Source organism: Balaenoptera musculus, chromosome 20 (genome assembly GCF_009873245.2).
Source record: "Balaenoptera musculus isolate JJ_BM4_2016_0621 chromosome 20, mBalMus1.pri.v3, whole genome shotgun sequence".
Classification (NCBI taxonomy): Eukaryota; Metazoa; Chordata; class Mammalia; order Artiodactyla; family Balaenopteridae; genus Balaenoptera; species Balaenoptera musculus.
This window is the reverse complement of record NC_045804.1, coordinates 5390135-5407908: the sequence shown is the minus strand read 5'-3', so window position 1 is coordinate 5407908 and position 17774 is coordinate 5390135. Positions and strand designations below refer to the sequence as shown.

The 17774-nt window shown below is 44.8% G+C and overlaps 1 protein-coding gene and 1 non-coding gene across 9 annotated transcripts in view; both read left to right on the top strand.

Moving 5' to 3' along the window:
• SLC39A11 (solute carrier family 39 member 11) overlaps nucleotides 1-17774 on the top strand; it is a 423988-nt gene that overhangs the window by 157137 nt on the left and 249077 nt on the right. The gene's annotated exons all lie outside the window — the stretch shown is intronic.
• Nucleotides 4174-4246, top strand: TRNAG-UCC. Its single transcript has one exon. It is a non-coding gene; the product is annotated as a tRNA-Gly (tRNA).

Below are 17774 nucleotides of genomic sequence, written 5' to 3'. Positions count from 1 at the left end.
ACTGTGTACAGTTGGGTCCATGTGAACATGTCTTTAGTAGAAATTCCTAAGAGTAGGATTATACAATGGTTTGTGAATTTTCCATTTTTATAGAAATTCCCCAGTTGCCCTCTGTAGAGCTTGTACCAATTCACACTTTAACCAGCGATATCTGAGAAGGACACCCTCAACACTGTGGGGTTTTAGCAAACTTTTGGATTTCTTTTTTTTTTTTTTTTTATCGATAGGGATAGACTGAATGGTATTTTGTGGAGTCTTTTGGGGCATTCTCTTCTTATAAGTCAGCTTGGGCATCTTTCCATATGTTTCAAAGCCATTTATATTTCCCTTTCTGTGAATCGTCTGTATCTTTCTATTACTTTTCTATTGTGTTGTTGGGCTTATTATTATTTTGGAGTTGCTTTTATACTGAGGAAATTATCTGTCATATTATCACAATTATTTTCTCAGCTTGTCACTTACAACTTTATGGTGCTTCTATGTAGATTTTCATTTAATTTGTACTTATTTGAACTTAATAATTTTTCTTGAGTCTTACTTAGTAAAGTCTTCCTCATTCCAAGATGATTCAAAATACTATCTATTATTTCTATGCCTTTGTTTCCATTTTTTCCATTTAAACATTTGATCCATCTGGAATCCATTTTGGTATAAGAAGTGTGGTAGAGATTAGGATCCATGTATTTCCAGATGGCTCCTGGAAGTCCTAATACCTAATTTGTTGAATAATACATACTTTTCTCCATTGGTATGAAATGCCAACTATATTATTCACTAAATTAGAGGAAGTATTTATTTTTCATTTCTGGATTTTTTAGTCCTAAGGTGAATAACGTGTCAGCCATTAGCCATAAGTAACTGTTCGGCATATGAAATGTGGCTAGCCCAAACAGAGATGTGCTGTAAATGTAAAATTTTACACACACCATTTACACACCAGATTTGGAAGATTTACTAAATATATATATACACACACACACACATACATATATATGCATATATATAAAATATCTCATTAGTAATTTTTTATTGCCAACATGTTAAGGTGGTAATATTTTGGATATATTGGGTAACATAAAATATATTACTGAGATTGATTTCACCCATTTCTTTTTACCATGTTTATTGTAGCTATTAAAACATTTAACATTGTATTTGTGGCTCACACTATATATATATATTTTTTTCACACACACACACTGTATTTTATTTTTACAAGCGATAAATAGACTGACACCAAGCATTGTAAATGGATGACCACAACAAAAGCAACAATGATTGCAATTACCAAACACGAAACACACTCATGCTATGTCATAATATTGACATTCAGTCCAGTAATCCTCCACTGTAACAGCTCCTTTACTTTGCAGTGAAAATTGATTTGTATATTCTTTGCCTCTGAGTCCTTGTGGGATTTTTTTTTTAATTCAAACAGAAAGTCACAAAAATTATAATCATCCTCATCAGTTCACTCAGTCCCATGTAATTAATTTTTTTTTTCATCTTGATCTTTTGTTAGCACTTTTATGAGTTCATCAGTTTTTCATTAGAGTTCTGAAAATGCTTATTCATTTAGTTCAGCAGTACAGTCAGTTACCAGAAACCTGTACTTGTCAGAGTCTTTTCCATGAATTCCTTGAAGATGAAACCCTTTTATAGGAACATATTTGCAAAAGAATCACAGTACACCCAGAACTGTCTGTAAATGACAAAAGACTTAAAAATGACCACGGTTAAAGATTTGATGAAAGTTCATAATAATGCAATTGACAAGGAAATTTAGTTATTTCTGAGATAGACATTTTAAAGTAATAACTAGAATTATGATTTATAACATTATACCAGAACATATAAGATTTTTAGAAATTTCATGTAATGTCTGAAACATTTATATTAACATATTTCCACACAAATAACCCAATGAAAGTTTAGTATTAGTTGTTTTGTTTGTTTGTTTTTTTTATACTGCAGGTTCTTATTAGTCATCAATTTTATACACATCAGTGTATACATGTCAATCCCAATCGCCCAATTCAGCACACCACCATCCCCACCCCACCGCAGTTTTCCCCCCTTGGTTTCCATACGTCTGTTCTCTACATCTGTGTCTCAACTTCTGCCCTGCAAACCGGCTCATCTGTACCATTTTTCTAGGTTCCACGTACATGCGTTAATATACGATATTTGTTTTTCTCTTTCTGACTTACTTCACTCTGTATGACAGTCTCTAGATCCATCCATGTCTCAGCAAATGACTCAATTTCGTTCCTTTTTATGGCTGAGTAATATTCCATTGTATATATGTAGCACAACTTCTTTAACCATTCGTCTGTCGATGGGCATTTAGGTTGCTCCCATGACCTGGCTATTGTAAATAGTGCTGCAGTGAACATTGGGGTGCATGTGTCTTTTTGAATTATGGTTTTCTCTGGGTATACACCCAGTAGTGGGATTGCTGGATCATATGGTAATTCTATTTTTATTTTTTTAAGGAACCTCCATACTGTTCTCCATAGTGGCTGTATCAATTTACATTCCCACCAACAGTGAAGGAGGGTTCCCTTTTCTCCACACCCTCTCCAGCATTTGTTGTTTGTAGATTTTCTGATGATGCCCATTCTAACTGGTGTGAGGTGATACCTCATTGTAGTTTTGATTTGCATTTCTCTAATAATTAGTGATGTTGAGCATCTCACACTATATTTTTTATTGTACAGCGCTGCTTTAACCTTTTGTGGTCTATCGAGTCGTGTCTATACTGTTTCAGTGATTAGAATTTTGTTTTATTGTCTGTTAGTCCCCCCCACCCCGTATTGCTTTTCCTTTTCAAAAGTTTCTTGGTTATTCTTTTTTCTTTGTTTTTTAAATAAATAAATTAATTTATTTATTTTTTGGCTGCACTGGGTCTTTGTTGCTGCGCGCGGGCTTTCTCTAGTTGCAGTGAACGGGGGCTACTCTTCGTTGCTGTGGTGTGTGGGCTTCTCGTTGCAGTAGCTTCTCTTGTTGCAGAGCATGGGCTCTAGGCGCGCGGGCTTCAGTAGTTGTGGCACGTGGGGTCAGTAGTTGTGGCTTGCAGGCTCCAGAGCGTAGGCTCAGTAGTTGTGGCGCACGGGCTTAGTTGCTCCACGGCATGTGGGATCTTCCCGGACCAGGGATCGAACCTGTGTCCCCTGCATTGGCAGGCGGATTCTTAACCACTGCGCCGCCAGGGAAGTCCCTCTTGGTTATTCTTATAGACTGATTCTCCATGCAAACTTTAGAATCAACTTTCTAGTTTCAGTAGCATCTTGTAGGTATTTTTATGGTGTTTGTTTCAAATTTATAGATTCATTTAGGCAGAAGTGACAGATTTAGGATGATGAGACTTCCTATCTAAGGACAAGGTACGCAACTCCACTTATTCAAGTCATTGATTATGTCTCTTGGTAGCATTTTCAGTTTTCTTCATCAGGATTTTTCATATTTCTCTTTGAGTGTATTCCTGGGTATTGCATTTCCTTTAGTTTCTGTTGTAAATGGGATCTTTTCTTTCATAATATATTCTATCTGGCTATTGTTTTTGCATAGGAAAATTATTGATTTTTCCAGACTATTTGTACTGAACTGCCAAAGTGAATACTCTTATAGACAGTTGTTGTTCTTTAGATGATTCTCTGACAAGTATATACAATAACATCTTTATCAATAATTTTGGTTTCCTTTTCTCCCCAATCTGAGTGATGGGGCTGCCTGACTGGGAACAGCAAAAAGCCTGCGGATACAATGAAATTCTGGAAAATAGCCCAAATAATTCAAAATATTTAACACTGAAATTGGGGCAGATGTGGGGAAGTTCATTAACACAAGACTTGTTTTTTTTTACAAAAAAAAAAAAAAGAGTAAGATTGGCTTTATATTTGAGCAGCTCTTATGGGAACACTAATGTTTTTGCTGTCATGCTCTCTGGGGGTTTTATAGCTGTTTTGCCATAAAGCCATCTATCCTATGGGTTTATCTTTCATCATAAGTTGGGCCCTTTCAGCTCTAGCTGATGTTTCCTGCTTTGTTTAAGCAATAACTGAACCCAGCACTCTTCCAGGCATGGTGGAGAAACAGAGGAGAAAGGGAGGTCCATGTCCTCAAGAACTGTACAGGCTCTTGGAGGAGACAAAAACCATGCCCTTTGGGACTTCCCTGGTGGTCCAGTGGTTAGGACTCGGCACTTCCACTGCCGGGGGCCCAGGTTCAATCCCTGGTCAGGGAACTAAGATCCCGTAAGCCACTTGGTGTGGCCAAGAAACAAATAAAACGAAACAAACAAACAAACCCCGTGCACTTAAAGGGCAAGAGGGCAGTTCAGGATCTCAAACAAACCGGAGGGAGATGGGGTCGTGTGTATCACACAGAAGTGTGCTTGTGTTTGGGCATCTTTTTAAAAAATATTTATTTATTTATTTAGGCTGCGCTGGGTCTTAGTTGCGGCACGTGGGATCTTTTAGTTGCAGCATGTGGACTCTTAGTTACGGCATGCATGTGGGATCTAGTTCCCTGACCAGGGATCAAACCCAGGCCCCCTGCATTAGGAGTGCGGAGTCTTACCCACTGCACCACCAGGGATGTCCCTACAACTTCAAGTTTGATGATTTCAGAAGACTAGCTGTTTGGCAGATATTTGATTATTGATTGGAAGCTAAAGAGGAGAAGAGAAAGTTTGGAGCGTCTGCTGTGAAGAGTTAAGTCATGAAGTTGGAGGCTGGATGTGGACTTGTCAAAATGTGTCCAGCCTGTGTTGTTAAGTAAGCTTCTGTGACTCAGATCTCTCTGGATCTGTTGTTTTGTCCAAGATCAACCTACAGAATAGGCAGGGGCAGAGAGGCAGGGTGCTCAGAGGAGCAGAGCAGAGAAAGTGCACGTTTACTGGTGCCCTTCACAGCCAGGCATCCTGAGCTACACAATGCACAGGTGATTTTTTTTTTTTTTTTTGAGAATGATGTTTGCTGTGGGTTTGTCATATATGGCCTTTATTATGTTGAGGTAGGTTCCCTCTATGCCCACTTTCTGGAGAGTTTTTATCATAAATGGGTGTTGAATTTTGTCAAAAGCTTTTTTCTGCATCTATTGAGATGATCATATGGTTTTTCTTCTTCAGTTTGTTAATATGGTGTATCACATTGATTGATTTGCGTATATTGAAGAATCCTTGCATCCCTGGGATAAATCCCACTTGATCGTGGTGTATGATCCTTTTAATGTGTTGTTGGATTCTGTTTGCTAGTGTTTTGTTGAGGATTTTTGCATCTGTATTCATCAGTGATATCGGTCTGTAATTTTCTTTCTTTGTAGTGTCTTTGTCCGGTTTTGGTATCAGGGTGATGGTGGCCTCATAGAATGAGTTTGGGAGTGTTCCTTCCTCCCCAATTTTTTGGAAGAGTTTGAGAAGGATAGGTGTTAGCTCTTCTCTAAATGTTTGATAGAATTCACCTGTGAAGCCATCTGGTCCTGGACTTTTGTTTGTTGGAAGATTTTTAATCACAGTTTCAATTTCATTACTTGTGATTGGTCTGTTCATATTTTCTGTTTCTTCCTGATTCAGTCTGGGAAGGTTATACCTTTCTAAGAATTTGTCCATTTCTTCCAGGTTGTCCATTTTATTGGCATAAAGTTGCTTGTAGTAGTCTCTTAGGATGCTTTGTATTTCTGTGGTGTCTGTTGTAACTTGTCCTTTTTCATTTCTGATTTTATTGATCTGAGTCCTCTCCCTCTTTTTCTTGATGAGTCTGGCTAATGGCTTATCGATTTTGTTTATCTTCTCAAAGAACCAACTTTTAGTTTTATTGATCTTTGCTATTGTTTTCTTTGTTTCTATTTCATTTATTTCTGCTCTGATCTTTATGATTTCTTTCCTTCTGCTAACTTTGGGTTTTGTTTGTTCTTCTTTCTCTAGTTTCTTTAGGTGTAAGGTTAGATTGTTTACTTGAGATTTTTCTCGTTTCTTGAGGTAGGCTTGTATAGCTATAAACTTCCCTCTTAGAACTGCTTTTGCTGCATCCCATAGGTTTTGGGTTGTCGTGTTTTCATTGTCATTTGTCTCTAGGTATTTTTTGATTTCTTCTTTGATTTCTTCAGTGACCTCTTGGTTATTTAGTAACGTATTGTTTAGCCTCCATGTGTTTGTCTTTTTTACGTTTTTTTCCCTGTAATTCATTTCTAATCTCATAGCATTGTGGTCAGAAAAGATGCTTGATATGATTTCAATTTTCTTAAATTTACTGAGGCTTGATTTGTGACCCAAGATGTGATCTATCCTGGAGAATGTTCCGTGCGCACTTGAGAAGAATGTGTAATCTGCTGTGTTTGGATGGAATATCCTATAAATATCAATTAAATCTATCTGGTCTATTGTGTCATTTAAAGCTTCTGTTTCCTTATTTATTTTCATTTTGGATGATCTGTCCATTGGTGTAAGTGAGGTGTTAAAGTCCCCCACTATTATTGTGTTACTGTCAATTTCCTCTTTTATGGCTGTTAGCAGTTGCCTTATGTATTGAGGTGCTCCTATGTTGGGTGCATATATATTTATAATTGTTATATCTTCTTCTTGGATTGATCCCTTGATCATTATGTAGTGTCCTTCTTGGTCTATTGTAACATTCTTTACTTTAAAGTCTATTTTATCTGATATGAGTATAGCTACTCCAGCTTTCTTTTGATTTCCATTTGCATGGAATATCTTTTTCCATCCCCTCACTTTCAGTCTGTATGTGTCCCTAGGTCTAAAGTGGGTCTCTTGTAGACAGCATATATATGGGTCTTGTTTTTGTATCCATTCAGCAAGCCTGTGTCTTTTGGTTGGAGCATTTAATCCATTCACGTTTAAGGTAATTATCGATATGTATGTTCCTATGACCATTTTCTTAATTGTTTTGGGTTTGTTTTTGTAGGTCCTTTTCTTCTCTTGTGTTTCCCACTTAGAGAAGTTCCTTTAGCATTTGTTGTAGAGCTGGTTTGGTGGTGCTGAATTCTCTTAGCTTTTGCTTGTCTGTAAAGCTTTTGATTTCTCCATCAAATCTAAATGAGATCCTTGCCGGGTAGAGTAATCTTGGTTGTAGGTTCTTCCCTTTCATCACTTTAAGTATATCATGCCACTCCCTTCTGGCTTGTAGAGTTTCTGCTGAGAAATCAGCTGTTAACCTTATGGGAGTTCCCTTGTATGTTATTTGTCATTTTTCCCTTGCTGCTTTCAATAATTTTTCTTTGTCTTTAATTTTTGCCATTTTGATTACTATGTGTCTCGGCGTGTTTCTCCTTGGGTTTATCCTGTATGGGACTCTCTGCACTTCCTGGACTTGGGTGGCTATTTCCTTTCCCATGTTAGGGAAGTTTTCAACTATAATCTCTTCAAATATTTTCTCTTGCCCTTTCTCTCTCTCTTCTCCTTCTGGGACCCCTATATTGCGAATGTTGTTGCATTTAATGTTGTCCCAGAGGTCTCTTAGGCTGTCTTCATTTCTTTTCATTCTTTTTTCTTTAGTCTGTTCCGCAGCAGTGAATTCCACCATTCTGTCTTCCAGGTCACTTATCCGTTCTTCTGCCTCAGTTATTCTGCTATTGATTCCTTCTAGTGTAGTTTTCATTTCAGTTATTGTATTGGTCATCTCTGTTTGTTTGTTCTTTAATTCTTCTAGGTCTTTGTTAATCATTTCTTGCATCTTCTCAATCTTTGCCTCCATTCTTATTCCGAGGTCCTGGATCATCTTCACTATCATTATTCTGAATTCTTTTTCTGGAAGGTTGCCTATCTCCACTTCATTTAGTTGTTTTTCTGGGGTTTTTTCTTGTTCCTTCATCTGATATATAGCCCTCCGCCTTTTCATCTTGTCTATCTTTCTGTAACTGTGGGTTTTGGTTCACAGGCTGCAGGATTGTAGTTTTTCTTGCTTCTGCTGTCTGCCCTCTGGTGGTTGAGGCTATCTAAGAGGCTTGATGGGAGGCTCTGTTGGTGGGTAGAGCTGACTCTGCACAGGTGATTTTATTTAAACTTTAGAACCATAGGCAATATTTGCTCCTATTTTACGGTTTGTGAAACCCAAACTTGGAGTAGTTAAATACTGTACCCAAGGTTAAATGGCTAAAAAACAAAACAAAACGGTGAAGCTGTGCATTGGACCCCATTCTGTCTGACTTCCAAAGCTCTAATCCTGTGTTTTCAGGACAGTGGGGATAATTTCGTGTTCACCTCGTAGGGCTGGCTTTGCAGAAGGTTGGATGAATGAGAGTCTAGCGTACCAGCAAAAGGAGCATTGCAGCTGCTGTTAAAGTGTCCTGGGTGGGGAGGGAATCCATGGAGTGACTGTATGAGCCACAGGGACAGGACCTAAAGGTGAAGGGACCTGGTGGCCTCCGGGTAGACAGTCCACCCAGTATGGAAATCTTGGCTTCAGCTTGTCTAACAGGTGGTCATGGTGCCCTCTGTTTTTGGACAATTCTATGAACCAGAAACCTATTATTTCGCAAAATGGTGTATTCTATTTTTGAACAATATTGAGTAAGGCAGTCCTTTTATTTTTCTGTTAAAACGAGACGAAGGAGTGGGACAAAGCAGAGGTGAGAAATGGATTCTTAGAATCCTACTTGGCTTCAATGAATGGCTTTTTCTTATAAGGCAGGTGACCTAAAAACTTTGTGCTGTTCCCTAGACATCAGGCTTGCAGTCAGAGAGCTCTTCAGAGTAAGTTAACAGCCCCAGGTTCCCAAATAGGGAAGCAGTCACTTGAGGGACAGAGGGCATTTTGCCAGCTGGGAAACATAGCTTAGGAAGTATCCATTGGAGACTTAAATGGCTTTTAGCAAACTCAGCAGAGCCTTTGCAGAGAAGAAACCAAGCGTGCAGAAGTATCTCAGATGCTAACCAGACTAAAGCCTCCTTGAGCTGGAGTGAATATGTTTAAAACAAGTAAATCAGCCATTTGATATGATTTTCTTTGGCTTATCCTGGGCTTGAGTATCAAAGGGGCAATGGCATAACCACTTTTGGAGTCCCTGACTTTTTTGTTTGTTTGTTTTTTTGTTGAACTCTTGGTCTCCTTGGGCAAAGACTCACCAGATGGCAACTGGAATGGGAAAGTAAACCAAAAAGGGGTTGTTAGATGCCCAGTGTAGGCAGAAAGTGGTTTGCTTAGTGAAGGTTCCTCTAGTGATGGCGGGCTCCTGAGACGGTGGCTCTCAGAGATTCAGGGAGGTGACACTCCAGAAGCCTGAGTCTAGGGCATTACTGTACTTGCAAGTCAAGGAGAGAGAGCCATGCTCCGTACCTCAAAGGCCAACCAGGAAACCAGCTCAGCCAGAGTCTAAAAACTCTTTTGGGATGGCTGTTGCTGGGAACTCTAGGGATTGCTGGGGTGGACCCTGCTTGGAGGACTTCTGACCAAGCTGGTGACCTTCTCTTCTTTCTGGTCTGTGTACCTCCCTCTCCATCCCTTTTCCTGTTACCTCAAAGTTACTGTTGGAGCCAAAGTTTCCTGTTACCTCAAAGTTACTGTTGGAGCCAAAGTTTCCTGTTACCTAAAAGTTACTGTTGGAGCCAAAGTTTCCTGTTACCTCGAAGTTACTGTTGGAGCCAAAGTTTCCTGTTACCTCAAAGTTACTGTTGGAGCCAAAGTTTCCTGTTACCTCAAAGTTACTGTTGGAGTTACTGTTGGAGCCATAAATACCATAGTCCTGGTATTTATGGCATCTTGGGTGGTGGGAAGTGGCATAGGTGGTCATCGTAAGAGCAGAACTCTGGAGTCAGATCGCCTGGCTTTTATTTCCCGGCTCCTCCAAGATTTACCATGTGTGTATCCTTAAGGAAGTTCATTCAGCTCTCCAAGTCTTAGTTTCCTCATTGGTAAAATGAGGACAAAAAAATCACTTTTGCCCCATAGGATCGTTTGAGAGAGTTAAATGAAAATATCCATGTAAAGCAATAATCTCAGTGCCTGACATTTCAGCTAATATTAACTATTATTATCTTTTTTTTTTTTTTTAATTTTTATTTATTTATTTTTGGCTGTGTTGGGTCTTCGTTTCTGTGCGAGGGCTTTCTCTAGTTGCGGCAAGCGGGGGCCACTCTTCATCGCGGTGCGCGGGCCTCTCACTATCGCGGCCTCTCTTGTTGCGGAGCACAGGCTCCAGACACGCAGGCTCAGTAGTTGTGGCTCACGGGCCTAGTTGCTCCGCGGCATGTGGGATCCTCCCAGACCAGGGCTTGAACCCGTGTCCTCTGCATTGGCAGGCAGATTCTCAACCACTGCGCCATCAGGGAAGCCCACTATTATTATCTTAAGTGAGAGTCTTTTAGCAAAAATAACTGCCTTCTTTTTTTTTTTTTAATTTTATTTATTTATTTATTTATTTGTTTGTTTTTGGCTGTGTTGGGTCTTCGTTTCTGTGCGAGGGCTTTCTCTAGTTGTGGCAAGTGGGAGCCACTCTTCATCGCGGTGCGCGGGCCTCTCACTATCGCGGCCTCTCTTGTTGCGGAGCACAGGCTCCAGACGCGCAGGCTCAGTAGTTGTGGCTCACGGGCTTAGTCGCTCCGCGGCACATGGGATCTTCCCAGACCAGGGCTCGAACCCGTGTCCCCTGCATTGGCAGGCAGATTCTCAGCCACTGCGCCACCAGGGAAGCCCATAACTTCCTTCTTGTTTAAGGAAAACTCAGAGCCTGAGGTTTGAGATTGGAGGACGGATGACTCCACGGCAGGCACCTAACGGGATCCACCCCTTTCCCCGATCTTCACTTTGACTGATATCACTCCCCCTTTAACATGAACGTATGGACCCAAATGCCTGATCCTTCTTTGCTGAGACAGGCTGACGTTTTTAGAGGCTTTGTTAACGACGGAGGGAGGATGACAAGGAAATAAGCAAGAAGGCTAAGAGCAAGTGGCCTGCAAAGCGCAGCTTCACTCCCAGGATCGTGGGACCTTCACTCTTTCACACGACAAGTGCGACGGCTACAGTCCATCCCCAGAGGGTTGGCACAACCTCACAGGCATTTTGCCTCTACCCTTTTCTTCCTCACTTTCCACTTTTCTCTGTATGGCGCCATCAAGGTCAAGGATGCTGAAGAGCGAGGCACCCCCAGAGCACTTTCTCTGCCTGAAGATTCTCCTTCAGGTGCCAAACCTCAGAGAATCTGGACTTTGTTTCATGGCAGAGTATGGCCTTCCCTTACATCTTCATCCTTCCTCCTCCTTAACTACCAAAAGATGCTTGTGACCCTACAGTGGGAAACAGCCCACTGGCTCATTGACACCTCTTTCCTGATTTCCCCAGGTCTCCTCGGCAGCATGTGCTGACTCTCTGCTCCAGGGTGTGGCACCTGTTCCCTCCAGGTGCCCTGGCTGGCGTTGGCTCTACTGCAGGGTTCCGGCTGCGCTTTGGCTGGGAGTCCACTTAGGTGAGAGGAGCCATGATTCAGCTGGACAGAAAAGGGGCTTCAGCTCCTGGTGTGTCTTCTGGCCCTGCATCTACTTAGGGGTGGAAACATTTTGACAAGTGGACTGTTCCCATTCCCAGTTCCTCTGTAGCCGCAAGGAAGGCAGTTGAGTTGAGTAACTGTTCTTATGAGGGGGGTCCCCAGGCTCTCGGAGCTCTCCTGCTGGTGCGATTTGTTGTTTACTCAGCTATGTTGCCTGGTGGGTTCTTCAGGTCAGCTCTGTGGATGTTGGTTCGTGTTTCAGTGACTTGAGTGTTTCCCTTTGGTGAACCCCACTGCAGTGGTCACTCCAAGGAAAGCCTGGGGCCTCCTTGCGGGCCCGCCATGTTTTAGCTTTGTCCATTTCCTTCCGAGATTTTGCAATAAAACTAAGGAAGCAGCCCAGTGGTGTGCATTGTGGGTCCCACCCCATCCTCGCCAGGAAGCACTAGTTCCATCTCTCAAAGCTGGGTGTAAGCATCACACCATTCAAGGCTGAGTGTCATTATTCCTTTGCTTTAGGAACTTAATTGGACGGCAGTAATGGGATAGCGAAAGAACAAGGACTACTGAAGTATTTTAGCCAGAAGTTCAGTAGGGCTCATCTCTGGTGCTCTAACCCTCATTTCTCACGTGCATTTAGGTATTTGTGTGTACAAGATGCTTCATCACAGTTGGTGCCTTCATCTCAACTTGTGATGCGTATTTCCACATCCGATCTATGGAACTGTATTAGAAAGTAGGCTGGGAGATGTTAAAGCTGGTGGGTGAGGATTGTGAAAGGACTGTGTCTGGGATACTACAGTCTCATCTGAGACCTTCCCACTCAAGGTGTGGTCCATGACCTACACATCAGCATTACCTGGAGCTTGTTAGAAGTACAGAACCCGGAGCCCTGACCCTGTGCCACTGAAGCAGAATCGGGGTTTAACAAGATCCCCGTGTGCACCAGTTAAAGACCAAGACGTGCGACTCTAAAAGCTTTACAGGGTTTAATCGAGATCTTCCAGGAGCAGTTATCCTGCTCTCACTCCTTATGCTTTGGGTGAGTTGTCAGTCACTCTGGAACTTCAGAGGAATAGGCTGGGGGTGGCCCAGGAAGGAAGCTAGAAGTGGTAGGAAGGTGGGGAGGGTAGGTGTGTACGGGCTTTACGCAAAACTCCCCAAAAGGGTTGAGCTATCTGAACCACAGTGTCTAAAGGAATGTGAGAAATTTAGGCCAGTTCAGTCCACTGTTAATACCCCAAAAGGTCCGGAGCCCATGAGTTGTGGGGCCGTGGCATTGGGAGTTTACACGCACTGGAGATGCTTGGACTCAGGCAGGAGCTGGGTCTGAGTCTGCTGGGTTTTCCCAGGGGAGGCGGGATGCCTGGCCAGCATCCTGGCACAGCTTCTGGTGGAGGGAGTTACAGACGCGGAGATGGATGTCATGATCCTAACAGACCAGGTTGCCTGGGGATAGAGAACGGCTGCTGTCCCACCTGGACAACAGGTGTGGCGGTCAGTGGATCCAGGCACGGGGGGAGAGGGCAGGTCACAGGAAGCTGGCGAGCGGCTCTGCCTCGGCACGCCTCCCACACCTTGGGTGGCCGCAGCACTGGTTTGAGAATCTGCGAGCCGCTTGGCCTGAGGTCTTTGTTTCCTGGCACGCCACCTGCTCTAGGCACGATTTGTTTAGGTCTGACGTTGTAGGTGGGATTGGGGGGGAGCCCCGTTGAATGGCCTCTTTGCAGTCAACTGAGTAGGGAGGAGACAGATGGTTCCAGAATGATTTCCAGCATCGGATGTTTCCACGCCTTCCCAGTCTCCTTTCCTAGAATGTTCTGTCTTCTTGCTGCTTCTCAAGTGCCAGCTGAGGACAGATGGGGTTTTCCCTGACCCGACGTGCTCTCAGATGGGGCCCGCCCTCCTCTCTCTTAACGCTCCCTTAGCGGATTATCGGTGCCATGGATTTGTCTTTGTCTGTTAAGTTTCTGGCTTGACGGACACCTCTTGGAAGGGGCTGGGGGCATCACCTTATCCAGAGTCGGCCTGCAGTGAGCGTGTGATGAGACTAAAGACCTGTCATTTCGTTTCATTCTCACAGAGAAGTGCTATTGGCTCTTTTCTCGAAAGGTCTCTGGAATCCATTGCATCTCCACCGCTGACGTCCTAATCCATCATGGGCTCTTTCCTGGAATTCCCTCTGCAGGAGCCTCCCCGCAGGTCCCCCGCAACCCCGCACTGGCACATACATCACAGCACGCTGCCTCCCTGCTCAGAACCCTTTGACAACTTCCTTTGCACTTAGAACTAAGGGAAAGGTCAAGCTGTGGCCTCTGGCTTCTGCCTGGGTCACCGTGAGCTCGCCAAGCCCCGTCCCTCCTCCGGGGCTTTGTGCCCCCTGCTCCCTGCCTGCTAGGCTTTGAGCAGCTCTGTGCGCGGCTGCCTCGGCGCAAGTCTCTCCTCCTCCCCAACCTCCCGGCGACGTGCGTGGCTCTCCCAGTTCATGTCCTTCCTACAACTTGTCACCATCCTTCACTCCCCGGTTTGTTTCTGTGTGTTTGTGTTTTGCTTCTTTTTTTTTTAATTTAAAAACTTTTTAAAAATTTAATTGAAGTATAGTTGATGTACAGTGTGGTGTTGATTTCTGCTCTGCAGCAGTGTGTTTTGCTTCTTGACCAAGTGTCTCCCCAACCGGAATGTAGACTCATTGAGGGCAGGAGCTGTCAGGCTTGGTCCCAGCTGGGTCGCCAGCACCCAGCACAGGGGGTGACATCGGTAAATGCTCAGGAAATATCTGCGGATGGAAGGAAGGAAGGAAGCCCCCAGGGGCAGGTAAGGTGAGTGCTATCCTAGGGTTTACAGATGGGGGCCCAGCCCGGAAGCTGGGGGCAGCCGGGTTCTCTGACTCCCTAGTTCTGCCTGCAGGCTGGAGGCTGGTGGCCCCCATGGCTCCCAACAGCCAGCTAGAAAGCCGACGATGATGGAGAGCTTTGGGGACTGACACTGTGTCACCTTTTCCCTGGTGGTCCGCTGACTCACAGCTGGTTCTCATTCCCACAGCTATGTGGGTGAGAGGCCCCTGGGAACGGATGCTGATAGAGTCGATTTCCTGGGTACCTTCCATCTCCAAGGCAGCTGGCTCGCTGCTGGTGCTTTCCCAGCCGTCTCAGCCACTTTATTGCTTTGTTGAATGAAGGCATTTATTTACTTTGGGAGCTGTTGCCCTTTGGATCTCACCACTAATGCGGCTCTCATCTCACCTCCCCGCACTCATTGTTGCTGTGTGAGGGTTTCTGTTGAGCTCTTTCGTTTGTGTCTATTGTATAAGGGGCTGGCACGCTGCGGGGAGTCTCCACCTACCCTGCTGAGCCCCTCTCTGGGCACGGTAGGGAGCTGCTCTTGGCTTCTTCCCATTCTCTGATGCTTCTGCAGGTGGTAAATCTAAATCTTGTGGCAGGCGTACCTCACCAGGGCCAGGGGCCGTTGTCGCACTGCCTCAGTGATGTACAGTATGGGCCTTGTCCTGCACGGACCAGGCCCCTGGGCCACACCACTTGCTCTGCCCTGCTGCGTTGGCTTTCTCTTGCTCTGTAACAAACTACCACGCACTGAGTGGCTTTCAACAGCACCCAGAGTTCTGTAGGTCAGAAGCCTGGGCTGCCGTGGCTGGGTTGTCTGCTGGGATCTCACAGGCTAAACTCGAGATGTTGGCCGGCAGCATCGACACCTGGAGCTTGGACGCCCCTCCAGGCTCGTTCCTGCTGGCAGAACTCAGCTGGGTTGTAGGAGTGAGGTCTCCGTCCCCTTGCTGGCAGTTAGCCCGGGGCCTCTCTCAGCCCCTCAAGGCCACCCACATTCCTTCTCACGTGGCCATTCCCACCTTCAAGCCAGCAATGGCGCAGCAATGCAGTTATCTGCGAAGCGCAATAAAGTGAGGTCTGCTTGTCTCCACTCACTCCTTCTTCCTTTCTGATGGAACCCCAAATTTGTTGGATCTAGTGATGTGCCAGCTACGAATCCTCAGTCTGGCCGCCTCCCTTGCAGCTAGACCCACGTGATAGGGTTGGCAGAGAAGTCTTAAGGGACGGCTTTCCTTCTCGTCTTCTCCCGACCCCTTCTCCTTCATGGACCAATGGGAAGCACCCGGGGATGCCACACCCATCACTGAGGGCGACGGGGCGGGAAGCCAGAAGGAGCATGGTTCCTCCTGGCAACGTTGGATCCACCGTACCCTGGCCTTCTTGCTGAGTGAGACAGATAAACCCTTTATGTGTTTGAGGCACTGCAGTAGGGTTTTATGTTTCTTCCAGCCTAATCTTAACTAGTTATTTGAACTGACTTCCGTTCAAGGAAAAGAGAGATTGCATAATTTTTCTATTTTACTGTGAGCTCAAATTCCCTAAATAAAAAGGACAAGCAGAAGAGGGCCTGGAGGTATCCTTGGTGGGCACGAGGGCTCGGCTGGAAGTCTCTGTGGTTGCTGGAGAGAAAGGAATCAGACTGAAGGAGCTGGTCATGGTGTCCAGCAACCCACAGCATCCCCTTCCTTCCTGCCCGACCTACCACAGAGTTTGGTGTTTATTTTTTGAGTTCTGGACAAAGGAAAGAAAATGTCCCATGAGAGGTCTGTCCAAAACCTCACCCTGGCAGAGGAGGCTGGGTTAGGAGGCCAGGCAACTGAATGTGATGACTACAGTGATTTCCACAGGTGGAACAGTATTCTGTTTCTGAAGTCAGCTCCAGAAGGCCCAGTGCGGCTGCCTTTGGTTGATACAGTCTGGGAAGGGAGCCCCACGGACCCCAGGAAATAATCTGTGTTTGGCAAATAGAGTAGAGCAAACTTTGAAACAATGACCTTTCCTTTGTAAGCTTCTCTGAGGGATGTAACGATGGAAAATAATGATTAAGTCTTGGTTGGCCCAGGGCCCCTGCATGGAAATGGGAGAGGGTATTGATTATCACAATGGCTCTTTAAAGAGCTGGCTGTGTTTGCCCTCATGCCTCATACGCAGGCAGCTTCTTTTCTTCTTCATACTTATTGGATTTTCGATGGCAACGGACACAAATACTGCTTTCTCTGGGTAAATATTAGGCTTACGATTGGATGGGGAGACCACAGAATGAATCTGTCAAGCGGAAGGGTCGGGGTCAGGGTGGAGGGGAGCAATCTGTATGGTGATGGCCAAACCGGGGCGGGCTCCGGGCCCTTTCCTCCACCCCTTCCGCCCGCTGGTTCTCACCGTGCACGTTCCTGAAGTGACAGCCCAGGGTGGTTGCCATCCGTGGCGTAGGGAGAAAGCAGTGGCTGATAATCATAAAATGTCTCTTTCTGTTCTGCTTGGGATATGCTTTCATCCACTCACTTAGGTCTGAGTGATTGACAAACTATAGTGAGTCCATTTTTTCCCCTTCCTTGTGTTTCCACTGCTAAGACAGTCCCAGTAATAGCATTGCGTGTAATAATAATGATGTTGATGATGATCACAGCTGATATTAATTGAGGGCTTATCGCATGCGAGGCGTCCTGCTCAACTTGTATAAATGTATTTACTCTCATCCTAGAGGGACACTCAAGTCCCCGCAGGTTGCAGGCAGAACTTGGATCTCTGTGTCCCTGAGTTGGATTCCAGCTCCTTTATGCAAACCACAGATGCTTTGTAGATAAAATCCTGTCTCCCCAAATGGCTTCATTGGAGGTCTGCAGCCCCTTCACTGCCTCTGGCTTCTCTTCTTCAGTTAAACAAACTGTGAACCCACTCAGGTGTTTTGTGTCCAGTTACACTGGGGTGAGGGAGCCGTGGGCTCCTAACAGCAGTCCTCCTCTGGGGCGGGGTGGTCCTCCTTCTGGGCAAGGAAGAGCCTGACCCACAGGTGCGGCCCTCACACTCTGCTCCAGCCCAGGATGGACTCGAGCTGTTTGGAACCATGGCCCATCTGCTCTCTGCTCCAGTCAGAGCTCCTTGACGAGCTCTTGATCACAAGGGCTGATGGCGGTCTCACTCTCGTGATTTTTATGTGCTCTCCATCTGGATGGAAGACAGGAGAAAGCACATTCTCGGTCAGGAGGGGTTTGGGAATAAAGGGCTGAGATTTTCATTGAAATCGGGGCATTGTGCCATTTCCTGTAGGAGGCACAGCTGAACAATCCACCTAGAACTTCTTTCTTTGCCACCTGAGAAATAAACTGATTTTCAGAGATAGAGAGAAAACGAGAATGTGTGCGTGGGCACAAGGGATGGTGAATACACACCTTGATCACCTCTATAAGCAGATTCTAGAGGTAACTGGCTACCAGAAATCTCACCTTAACTCAAGCTCTCAACCAGTTCCCAAATCTGTCCTGAGAGGTG